Below are 10,456 nucleotides of genomic sequence, written 5' to 3'. Positions count from 1 at the left end.
CATGCCTGGGTATGCGCAGTGCTGGGGCACAGCTGCTCAGGAAGAGAGAACCAGATGGAGAAGATGCCTCCCCTTGTGACAGCATCTCGCCTTTTCTGTCCCCTACCTCTGTGCTGGGCAGGTCCCACACCAGACTGAGCTCAGCCGTCTCTGCCTTCTAGTCCCTTCAGGGGGAGATTTGATAGTTTCCCCTCACAGTCTCTCTGAAGTCTCTACCGCTGCAGGGTCCATCCCCACCTTCCCCAGGTCCTTCTCTTTCTGTTACTGACGAAATCCTGTTCCTCTGAATTGATGGATGAGCCCTGGAAGTCGAGAGGGTGGCAGCGAACTCTAGTCCTATCCCACAGGGCTTGGATAGAGCCCCCTTTCCGTCCTGACTCACAGAATCTGACTGGGTGCCGTAGTCTAAGGGCAGCCCCGGGATGAGGAGGGGCAGCCTGTCTTGCCTGCCTCTTCTCTCTTGTGGCCCTGAGAAGGGCCAATGGTGAGCCCAGCTAGGACGACTGAGCTGGGTCCTGGGGAAGAATGGAGGGCCCAAGTGCTGCCCTGGGTTGAGGAGGATCCTCAGGGGTGAAGATGCCATGGGGAGGGGCACTTGCCCTCCCAGCTCTCCACCCGGCCCCGCCCGGGCAGCCTATGCCGAGCTCAGCTCCCGGCTGGGAGGCCTGCCGAGGCACGCTGCACCCCCAGGCCTCGTGTCTCACTCCGGGCCAGGAACCTGTTCTCCCGGGAATGCCAGGGAGTTCTCAGAGGACTTTAGTTCCCAGGGGTTTAGGGAACCCAGAAATCCTCTGGACTAGTGAATGAGCCAAGGAAAAGCAAGGAAATGGAAAGGTTAGGGCCATGAGGGACCATTGCTCTCTTTATCTGTCACATACATCCCCACACTTCCTCCAACTGACAGCTTTATTGCCCTTCATGAGAAATAAACCTTGGGACAGTTACAGACAAAAGAAAAAGCCCCTCGTGGCACACACTTTCTGTCACACGCCATCTTTTGCTCCAGGGAAACCCTTCCTTTGGCTCCCATGGAAAGTCCCTTCCGCCGCCTAAGAAAGCCACAGGGCATCCTTCTTGGACCTTCCAGCCCCAGTCAGGGAGCCTTTTCTGCTGTCTAACTCTCCCACCTCCTTCTAGCTTGAGTTGAACCTGGTCTCCAGGGACCAGCAAACCCCCCACTGCCTACCCTGAGTCTACACATAGCTAGCGCCTATTCCTCAGTCACGTAAAAAAGTCCTGGGAACTTCAATGCCTGCTGCCATTCTCTCCTGCGCCATAGTCTGATGAAACTAGGGCCACCGCTTTGTTTTTTGAGACAGGAGCTCCCTATCTAGCTCAGGCTAGCCTTGAACTCACAATGATCCTGCCGCCTCAGCCTTCTCAGTACTGGAGTTAAAGGTGTGCCTAGCTTATGGGCCACTTTTGGTTCCCCATACCGAACGATAGAGAGGGTGAGGACAGAGGCCACCATCCCTGCTGCAGCCTGCCAGGCTCCCACAATGGGAGATCATGAATTTGGGGACACGGTTCAGTATTTTAAATTGAACTATACCAGCCTATGTAACCCCAGCATGGTTTCCTGGGGAGGACAGGCCAGCATCAATCCGGGGTGAATGAAGTGGACTGGGACTGGCAGCAGGCTCAGAGCAGGGGAAAGATATGCTGGCCTCTGAGAGTGCATCCCAGAAGCACCCATCAGATGGTCCCTCAGTAGGTTGGGCCCCTATCCCTTCCAGCCTGCCTTGGTCCCTGCCTCCTTTATCATCCCAGCCCTAAACCTTTTATCAGCTCTCCTTACTGCAGGCTTGACTTGAGCTGGAGGTTCTGCTGTGTCAGTCTCCTGCGTGCTGGGGTTACAGGTGCAGCTGTGACACCTAGTCTCCTCTTATCTTCACGCGTAGCAGCCGCAGCTCAACCCATTCTTTTCCACCTTTTCTCACCATCCTCAACTTTGCCACAGTCTCTACAACCCCATCTCCATCCTACTCCCTCTCCTCCCCAGCTCCCCCTACTCTTCCTCCTAGCCCTGTGACCCCATAGCACCCCCACAGGTTGGGGTGCAGATCCCCACAGATCCCTGTGCAGAATCCCATCTAGAACTTCTCCCAGTACCCCCTACTTTATCTCTTAGGACTGAGGAGCCAAGAGCTGTGCCCCAGGGACATACGGATTGTATGGGGTCAGCTGGAGAAACTCTCAGCTTGCTGATCCCCTGTGGGCCTTCCAAAGCTGGATGCTAGCAGAGAGTAAAATGAAGCTCAGTCGGGGTTTATATAGTTTAGTGGGAAATCCTGTGCTTTATAAACTTGAGGTCGTGGGTGCCCACCTCAGCCCCCCAAACAAAAACAAAACCATCTAAGTGAGTTCAGACGAGCGAAGCCTGGATGCTGCAACCGTGTAGCAAACTGAGGGGGAAGGCCGGAGGCATGACTGATCCGGTCAGGTATGGCCAGGCCAAGGCAGGAAGGTGGACAGAAGCTGAAGCAAGGCCGGCTGGATGGTTTAAGAATGACTGCCACTGTCATGAGTATCCCCCAGTCTCTACCCCGCCTGTGGCTCTTGCTTAGTCAGCTCAGATGAATGGAACTGAGAAAGAATTAGCTGAATCGTGATCTCTCCTGGGGAATGAGAGCCTGCTGTGAGTCACTTGGGAAGGGAACCTGAGCTTTCAGGGATATTCTGGAAGCTCCCTGGGTGTGTGGGGGGAGGTGGTTTACTCCTCAAGACACTTCCTCTCTGAGATGCTACCCAGAACCCGCTAGGAGGCACAGCCTTGACCCGCCACCCCACGCTTGCAGAACAATTTGTGATCAGCCTGCTACCAACCCTGCCCTCACAAACACTCTATGGGGCCTTCAGCACCCACCCACTTTCAGCCTGAAACCACGACTTCTGACAAACTGCAGCCAGCCTAGGCACCAACACATAGTCAGTTTCTGTGGCACCAACACACACTCGGTCGGTACACTCTTAGACACCCAGAACAGGGCGTGTCCCCGGAGCCGGATCGCCTGCAGACAGATGGAAGTCCCACCTGCACTTGTAAATTCCACAGCCATGTCCCAGACTGCACCAGCCTATCAGGTTCAGAGGCATAGGATGTGAACAAGGATGAACACACACACGCGCACGCGCATGCACTCACACATGAGCACACACACGCACACACCACTATCATGTAAAGACCCAGTTATCACATTTGTCGACCCTCCCCAGCACACAGCCAAAAGAACTACAAAATTTAGTCAATGGGAGCCTGTACCCTGACCCTCTCTAGAAGGGGTACCCTGGGCACCTACAGAACAAGTGACTTAGAAAGGCATCTCTTGAAATCCCAGCAATGGGCAGGCTGAGGCAGGAGGATTGCTATGAGTCTGAAGCTAGTGTGGGTAGTCCAGACGACATAATGAGTTTGAAGTCAACCTGGAATCCACTGTGAGACCCTGACTAAAAGAAAAAAAGGAACACAAAAGCAAATGAGAAAAAGGGGAAAAAGGAGGGAGAGAGAATCGGAACTTGGGGGGATCTTTCTATGCCTATATGCAAGATTCCTAGAGTGGAGGGAGGGGGAGAGAGGAAATTTGAGTAGGGGGGGATAGGAATTCGGGAAGGATGTAGAGAGTGAGTCTCAAGGGAGAAAGGTGCAAGCTGGAGCCAAGCAGCCCCAGCAGCTCAGAAAGCGCTTCTGAACCTGTAGCTTCCCCAAGGAATAATGGGATCTCAGAGCCAGTCAGACAACATGGTGCAGGCACTCAGAGGAAGAAGTGGTATGTACAAAACACCTACCCAGAAAATAATCCCTAGTCTTGACATGGCAGGGCAGGCCTCCAGTCCCAGCTACTCTGGAGGCTGAGGCTGGGGGATGGCATGTTCAAGGCCTGCCTGGGCTACATAGTGAGTTCAAAGCCAGCTTAGGCAATTTAGTGACTAAGAAATGAGCTGTGTCTGAGGCTCACTGGTGAAGCACTTGCCGAGCATGGGTAAGACTGACCTTCAGTCCTCGGCACCACAAAGCCATCCATCCTTCTTGGCGGGACTTCAGTTTTCCTATTTGTCACACAGAAAGAGCCTTGGATGGGAGCATCTTCCAATGGGCCTCTCCCTCCATCGTTCAGGCTTTGGAGCCCATCCTGTCCGCCTTTGGCTTGGACAGGAAGTATACCAGCATGCGGTCATCTGGTGCTGAATCGGTGTTATTAGCAGTGGTGGCAGGATTAATACCCCTAATAATAGATCCGTGATAATGAGCAGTGCTGGTAATAATATGTACAGAGAGGGGGCCCTGGCCGAGGGACGTGCAATCCTGGGCTTCCCGAGGCCCCTACTAAGTTAAGCAGCTGACATATCAGCACTCCTGTAGGGAGCATCTCAGTGAGGAGCAAAGCTCTCATAGAGCACCATGGTTCTCTGGGATCCCAGGCAAAGAGGCAAGAATGTCGAGTATTTCTTCGCGGTTCTCATCTGGTCCTAGGAACAGTGGGGGAAGAATGCAAGGCCAAATGAAGTTACTATGTCACAAAGGAGGAAGTAAGGTTCATGCCAGTCCCTAGCCCGTGCAGATGACAGCCAGGAGAAGGCCTTCCCACAGTCCTTGCTCAGGAAGACTCCCTGTGAGGGAAAAGGAGGGCTCTATAGGAAGCTGGGAGAGTCCAAGCTTGGTGAAGCCTTCAGGAAAGACTCGCAGGTTAGAGGAGGAGATGACATAAGGTCCCCTCACCCCTGACAGATTTACAGATCAAACCCTCAGCTGCCAGTTACTGACATAGCCAATTGGCTCTGCACCCAATTTTGTAGGGGGGAAGGAGGGGAATGGCTCAGTTCCAAATGATGTCATTGTGGGGCGGGGTTTCCTGGCCTCAGAGACTCAGAGCTAATGGGCACTAAGAGGCCAGCAGCATGCTTCTGTCCTTCAGCTGTCTCCCACTCTTCGACAGATGTGGCTTGTCACAGGAAGGACGAAGGTGAAAAACCTACTGGCTCTTCAGTCCTTCCCACATGTATTTTTCCCAGCCTTGACCCCTTTCCTGGCAAGGACAGACTGAGGTCTTGAAGGACCCTCAGGGTCTAAGGTCCCAGGCCCAGCTCTCTGCAAGGTGCATCCAGAAGATTAAGCAGGTGCCCCCACCCCAGCTCTCCATTTAGATCCTAATATTTCTTTCTAATTTATTATTATTTTATTATTTTGGTTTTTCAAGACAGGGTTTCTCTGTGTAATAGCTTTGACTGTCCTGGAATTTACTCTGTAGACCAGGCTGGCCTCGCACTCACAGAGATATGCCTGTCTCTGCCTCCCCAGTGCTGGAATTAAAGGCGTGCACCACCACCACCTGGTCTATTATTATTCTGATACAGGGCTCACAATGCAACCCAGGCTGATCTTAAATTTGCAATCCTCCTTTCTCTGTCTCCTAAGTACAAAGACTACTTGCCACCAGCCCAACAAGGACAATAGTTCTGTGTCCAAATCCTTTGTCAGGCCTGCCCCCACCACTGCTAGCTTCAAAAATCCCCTGAAAAGGTGGAGCTGGGGCTTTTCCCTATCTGGCTATCCAAGGGTGTCATGTTCTTGAATATGAGAATGCTTGCTAACCTTGGAAGGGAAGCCACCTTGCTCCTGGAAACAAGATCTGGGAGTAGGTTCCTAGTCTCAGAACAGGTAGGCAGGAGGGGGAAAAAAGGTAGGTCATAGCCGGGCGGTGGTGGTGCACACCTTTAATCCCAGCATTCGGGAGGCAGACAGAGACAGGCGGATCTCTATGAGTTCGAGACCAGCCTGGTCTACAAGAGCTAGTTCCAAGACAGGAACCAAAAAGCTACGGAGAAACCCTGTCTTGAAAATCCAAAAAAAAAGCCGGGCGGTGGTGGCGCACGCCTTTAATCCCAGCACTCGGGAGGCAGAGGCAGGCAGATCTCTGGGAGTTCGAGGCCAGCCTGGTCTACAAGAGCTAGTTCCAGGACAGGCTCCAAAGCCACAGAGAAACCGTGTCTCGAAAAACCAAAAAAAAAAAAAAAAAAAAAAAAGAAAATCCAAAAAAAAAGGTAGGTCATAAGTGGCCCCCATGAATAAGTTCCTGTGAGTGAGGGCAGTCAGGTGGACATGGGAGGTCTCTAGAAAGAGGTCTCTAATGTGGGATAGTCCAGACAGACCAATCTCTTAAACTAGGTGGCCATAGCAAGGAGGAAGGGAGACCCTACATCAAGTCTAGAAGGATTGGATGGCAACTTTGATGGATCCCTTTCTTGTTTCTTTAAAAAAAAATTTCCTGGACTGGAGAGGTGGCTCAGCGGTTAAGAGAACTGACTGTTCTTCCCGAGGACCCGAGTTCACTTCCCAGCACCCACATGGCAGCTCACAACTGTCTGAAGATCCAGTTCCAGGGGATCTGACACCTTCACACCAATGCACATAAAATAAAAGTTAAATAAACAATAAAAAAATTAAAAAAAAATTTCCTGACAGACATCATTAAGTATGTCCATCTGTCCATCCATCTATCCATCCATCCATTCATCCACCAGCCTATCCATGGCTCACCTATCGCTTTTCACCCATCCTTCTGTCTGTCCATCCATATATCCACCCATCTATCCATCCACCTGTCTTGAGAGGTCAGGGCTACTGGGAAGGGCCTGTGGTCCTGTGGCATTTATGGGGCGTATGACCTGCCTGCCTGGCCTGGGGAGGCAGTCCCACCCCCTGGCCTGGGGCAGGGGGCCGGTCTTGGCATGTGGGAGTATTTATACCTGGATGGAGGCTCCCCTGGCTGTAGGCTGGATGACTCCCCAAAGCCAGGATGGTGTCCATGGCCCAGAGCCCACTGTGAGTGTTTAGATTTGGCTTCTTTGGGGATCAAGACTGGGTGGAATAGGATGGGGAAGGGCTGGAGAGTGGGGAGGCTGCCCGAGGTGGCCAAGGACTATGGAAAGAAAGCATGCTAGGCAGAGGTTTGCTGGTGGACGGGAGGCTCTCAGCATCAGACGTTCTCAGCAAAGCTGCCACCTTCCCTGGAGAAGGGATGAACCTATTTCTCTTAGCTAGAAGGGAAGAACCTATGCTCCCTTAGGAAGAGGCCCTTGGTATATATAAGACAAGTGGACAAGATTATAAGAATTAAGACCAGCCAGGATGTGGTGGCTCATGCCTTTAATCCCAGCACTTGGGAGGCAGAGGAGGTAAATCTCTGAGCTCCAGGCCAGCCTGGTCTAAGAGTGAGTTTCAGGACAGTAGGACTATACAGAGAAACCTTTAAAAAAAATCTAGAACTTCCAGATCTGCCTAGGGCAGAGAGCAGAGAAGGTAGCTCAAGAACCTTTTCAGGACAAGTGTAGTGAAGTAAAGGATGCTTGCTGTCCAGCCTGGGGGATGACTGATACAGGTTTAAGGAAGACCTGACTTGGGAATGACTTAGCCGCATGTCTCAGTGGCTCACAGAACATTGCAAGGGGGATATGGTTGTTTTTCTTATTAGGTTTTGTGGTGTGTGTGTGTGTGTGTGTGTTCATGTGCATGCCTGCCACAGAAAGAGTGTGGAGGCCAAAGAACAACTCGTGGCTGGTTCTCTCCGGCCACCATGTGGGCCCTAGGGATTAGACTTAAGTTGTCAGGGTTGAAAGCTGGTACCTTTATCCTGCTAAGCCATCTTGCCTATCTGTGGCTTTGCCTCCATCACCCTTCATCAGCCTAGGCAGGATCCAGAGCCAGAGAGAGAGTCAGGAGGGCAGCCTTCAGGACATTGGGAGGAAAGCTGCTAGAAACCCCTTCTTGACACCCCTAGACTCCCAGAATCCTGAGATGTGCAAGCCTCAGGCACAGTCCCCAGGTCCTCTCCTGCCACCCCCCCACACAACAAGGTAATTAGGGACCTGCTCCAGGGAACCCCTCCCAGCAGCCAGGCAGGTGGAGCCCCGGGTGGGGCTGCAGGCGAACACTGGGCACAACCCCACCCCTCATAAAACATGCTGCCGCAGCCAGCAACAGAAACCATTAAGGTGGAACCGAGCCGGCTCCGCCTGCTCATAAAGGGCAGGAAGGAGGGCGCCGACAGGTGGGAGGGGGGATGCAGAACCCCCTGTGAGAGCCGTTGGCCAGGCAGGAGTGACTCAGCTGCCAGCAGGGGCTCCAGGGACAGACCCTCCCAGGGAAACTTCCACCTTGCTGAGGCGGGGCTGTGTGGTATAGTGGTTAAGGAGATTAGCTTTGAAGACTGGGTCTGGATTCTAGGGAGCACAATTTACTAGCTGGGGACTTGGGCGAGTCAGGTTAACCTCTCTGAGCCTCAGTTCCCTAATCCATAAAAGGGGGTGACAGTGCAGTTCCTCCCTCCTGGGACATAACCAGAATTCCTGGTACGAGCCTGGCAGACCACTCTACATATGTGTATACTCTCTCTATACATTTACATACACTCTATATATACATAGATATACACTATATACATCCACAGGACCAACATCAGCATCTTAAGATTCAAATGATCCCCGGGCTTCATTTTGCCTCCTACTGAAGAACTGAAATGCAGATGAGAAAATAACTTGTCTAAGACCACGAAACCAGAAAAGTGGGTGTCCCCCAGGCCCCACCCTTAAATGACCCTTTCTGCCGAGAAGACAGAGTTTGGGAAGCAGAGGTACCAATGACTAGAGACAGTGCAGATCTGACTGTTTAAGGGAAGGGTTCGAGGTGGGGATAGCAGGCACTGGGGGATACAGAGCAGTCCTGCAGCAATGATGCCACTGATTCAGTGCCCCTCCAGCTAGCAGTGTTGGGAGGGGCTTCCTCCCATCCTCCCCACTCAAGGTCAGAGAGCCATTTCTCTCTTCTTTTGATTCTAGGGCCCACCGGGTCTACATTTTCTGTCCCCCCCACCAATGTTTCTTTCCCGTCTCCAAGAATCACAGGAAGAGCTCAGAGGGCAGAGGGTGGCAAGGATGGCCAGACCATGAGAGGGTCTTCAACATGTCTTGCTATTGTCGCACTGGATTAGTGTGTCTGGGGCTCTTGAGGCACCAGAGACAGGGTTTTCCATTTTCTCTGTGTGGCCCTAGGCATATTTCTTCTCTCTTGACCTCGGGTTTTTGTTTTGTGCTTTTGCTTTTGTTTCCTTGAAAAAAACGAAGTTAATGCCCTCGTTTTACCTGCAGAGTGCTGGTAAATTTTCAGCAAATACCAGCTTTCAAAAAGGGGAAGGGGGAATTCTGGTTTGGTTTTCATTTTGGCTGTGTTTGACTTTGGATTTTTTGAGACAGGGTCTCACTATGCAGCTCTGACTGTCCTGGAACTCACTATGTAGACCAGGCTGGCCTCTAACTCAAATAGATCCACCTGTCTCTGCCTTCCCGGTGCTGGGATTAAAGGCACATATCGGCACACCCGCCAGGATTCTGGTCTGTGGTGTTTGAAAATTTGCGTGGGCAGCTATGGGCCATGGCCACTTTGCCCTTATTTTGCTAAATGTAAAATTGAAAGCGATGGATTCAATTTGTTCCCCAAAGCCCTGGCTCTAGCATTCTATGCTCACTGACCTTGGGGACAGAGGGAGGAAGAGGTGAAGTCATGATAAAAACAAGCAACAGGAACTTCTGATGCTCCAAAGTTGTGGGTCTAGAATGATTATGGTCTTACAGTAGAAGGAAATGCAGCTCACAGCTTACTCTATGCCCATGAAGTCTCCAGCCCATGAAGGAGACGTAGCGGGAAGAAGCTGGTTCTAAGTGGTGAGCCATAAGTGCTCTGGACCAGCTCCAGGGATTCTGGGCTTGGGAGAGCGGGGAGAAGGGAAAGGAGAGAAGAGAAATCAGTTTGCTGATATTGGTACACATTCCATTGTGTTTTCAGAAATCAGAAGAGATAGGATCAAGGTTTGACAGCAATGAAAAAAATTCCTTCCAAGTTCATAGGCCAGTATCAGGACACTGGGGCCACCACAGATGCCTCCTGAGGGATCCAAATCAGTAGGGACACTCTATCCCCTCCATTCTAGTCATTGAAGTTTCTGTAGCCACTGACTCTACTGCAGGGGGATGAACAAAATGGCTTCGGAGACCAGAGTCAAGAGGAAGTACAGACTCTGTCAGTGGGGGAAGATGATATTAGGGAGATGATGGTGGGGGACGGGAAAGGGCAAGAAGAGGGAGTTCCCTCTCCCACACCAGAGCTCATGCCTTAAATTAACTCTGTCCCACTGCTAATTATTAATAATAGCTATCATTTATTGAGTATGTACTGTGTGTTAAGCTATTTACAAGCAATATTTCATCCGATCCTCCAAAGAGGTATGTATTATTAGCTCTATTTTACAGAGGAGGAAACTGAGGCCCAGGCAAGGAAGTTAAGCAACGTGTCCAACCAAATTCTCATCCTGATTCGGGCTCAGACCCAGACCTGATTCCAGCTCCAGGAAAGGACTTCTAGGACTCTGTCCCCTCTCTGTGCTGAAAGGACCTTCCCCAAATACCA

This window comes from Chionomys nivalis, chromosome 7, assembly GCF_950005125.1.
Source record: "Chionomys nivalis chromosome 7, mChiNiv1.1, whole genome shotgun sequence".
NCBI classification, from domain to species: Eukaryota; Metazoa; Chordata; class Mammalia; order Rodentia; family Cricetidae; genus Chionomys; species Chionomys nivalis.
This window is presented reverse-complemented; position numbering follows the sequence as displayed.